At 53.9% G+C, this 2,350-nt stretch overlaps 1 pseudogene; it reads left to right on the top strand.

Moving 5' to 3' along the window:
- The first annotated feature begins 1,799 nt into the window (after positions 1-1,799).
- LOC139248345 (U2 spliceosomal RNA) lies at positions 1,800-2,034 on the top strand (annotated as a pseudogene).
- Positions 2,035-2,350: the final 316 nt, after the last annotated feature.

The raw sequence follows: 2,350 nt of genomic DNA, 5'->3' as shown, positions 1-2,350 counted from the left end.
GAGGGAGAGGGACTGAGAGACACCAGTCAGTGTACAGATATCTCCCTGAGGGAGAGGGACTGAGAGACACCAGTCAGTGTACAGATATCTCCCTGAGGGAGAGGGACTGAGAGACACCAGTCTGTACTGATATCTCCTTGAGGGAGAGGGGACTGAGAGACACCAGTCAGTGTACAGATATCTCCCTGAGGGAGAGGGACTGAGAGACACCAGTCAGTGTACAGATATCTCCCTGAGGGAGAGGGACTGAGAGACGGCAGTCAGTGTACAGATAGCTCCCTGAGGGAGAGGGGACTGAGAGACACCAGTCAGTGTACAGGTATCTCCCTGAGGAAGAGGAACTGAGAGACAACAGTCAGTGTACAGATATCTCCCTGAGGGAGTGGGACTGAGAGACAACAGTCAGTGTACAGATATCTCCCTGAGGGAGAGGGGACTGAGAGACACCAGTCAGTTTACAGATATCTCCCTGAGGGAGAGGGACTGAGAGACGGCAGTCAGTGTACAGATATCTCCCTGAGGGAGAGGGGACTGAGAGACACCAGTTAGTGTATAGATATCTCCGAGAGAGAGAGAGAGAGAGAGGGGACTGAGGGACACCAGTCAGTATACAGATATCTCTCTGGGGGAGAGGGCACTGAGAGACACCAGTCAGTGTATAGATATCTCCCTGAGGGAGAGGGACTGAGAGACACCAGTCAGTGTACAGATATCTCCCTGAGGGAGAGGGACTGAGAGACACCAGTCAGTGTACAGATATCTCCCTGAGGGAGAGGGACTGAGAGACACCAGTCAGTGTACAGATATCTCCCTGAGGGAGAGGGACTGAGAGACACCAGTCAGTGTACAGATATCTCCCTGAGGGAGAGGGACTGAGAGACACCAGTCTGTACTGATATCGTGTGGTGGCCGTTGCACACCAGCCACCACACGGGCTTGACAGAGCTAGGTCTTGGTCCAGTGGCACAGTCTAAGGATAAGGGGCAAGCCATTTAGGGCCGAGATGAGGAGGAACTTCTTCACCCAGAGAGTGGTGAACCTGTGGAATTCTCTACCACAGAAAGTTGTTGAGGCCAATTCACTAAATATATTCAAAAAGGAGTTAGATGAAGTCCTTACTACTAGGGGGATCAAGGGGTATGGCGAGAAAGCAGGAAGGGGGTACTGAAGTTGCATGTTCAGCCATGAACTCATTGAATGGCGGTGCAGGCTAGAAGGGCCGAATGGCCTACTCCTGCACCTATTTTCTATGTTTCTATGAGACCTGCTCTGCTGCACGGACCCAGCGTGCACACATATCGCAGTGTGGGCTGGCCCGTGCTGCCCCTGGGCCCTCGCCTCTTCTGGCCCTGAACTCACGCCTCTCCTGGGCCCCGATCACGTCCCTCCACAGTCTCTCACCGCTCCTTCGCCCTGACCTCGCCGCTCCTGCTGTACCTGCCCACGCTCCAATCACCGAGCTGGACCTTGATGACGTCACTCTTCGCTGCCGCTGCCCTCCTGCACCGACCGGCTCACGCTGCACCTTGCGGTGGTATGTGTCGCGCTGCCCACGGCCGCCGCACGCCGCTCCTTTTATGGCCCCGACCTGCCGCTGACGGTCTCTCGCAGGTCAGGGCTGCCACACTGTCCAGGGGCCGCTGCGACCATATGGCCCCAACCTGCCGCTGACCTGTCGCAGGTCAGGGCTGCCACACTGTCCAGGGGCCGCTGCGAACATATGGCCCCGACCATCAGCGGCAGATCGGGGCCACAAAAGGAGCGGCGTGCGGTGGCCCCTGGACATTGCGTCACAATTTATCCCTTCTCGGCCTTTTGGCTAAGATCAAGTGTAGTACCGTTTCTGACCAGCCACCATGACCTCCGGGTGGTTTCTCCCTGGTCAGGAAGGTATATGCTTGCATTTTTGGAAACAGGAGGTGGGTGGGGAGGGTTGACCCATCCACCTCCACGGAGTTGTGTGGGGGGCCTGACCCATCCACCTCCATGGCACGAACCTGGTATTGCAGTACTTCCAGGAACGGTGCAGTGGCTCTAGGCCTTTTGGCTAAGAGCATTGGCGCAGAGTGATCCTTGGCGTGTGCAAGGTGACCTCTGGCGTTTGTGATTTGACAAAGAATTGGAACGATTGGCTACGAATTTAAAAAAAAAATAAATAAATTTTAAAAAAAATGCTTCACAATTTCATTGTCTCAGCTTGTTTACTGAAACACCTCCCAATCTCCCTGCACCACAGGGACACGATTTCATTTTCACACCATTCAAGCAAGTTGTGAAGCTGATCATTTAAAAAAAAACTAACTCAATCTGGGTTCAAAAAACAAAGCTATCTCTCCGTTCAACACTATAT

Source organism: Pristiophorus japonicus, unplaced genomic scaffold (assembly GCF_044704955.1).
Source record: "Pristiophorus japonicus isolate sPriJap1 unplaced genomic scaffold, sPriJap1.hap1 HAP1_SCAFFOLD_29, whole genome shotgun sequence".
Lineage (NCBI taxonomy): Eukaryota > Metazoa > Chordata > Chondrichthyes > Pristiophoridae > Pristiophorus > Pristiophorus japonicus.
This window is presented reverse-complemented; position numbering and strand designations above follow the sequence as displayed.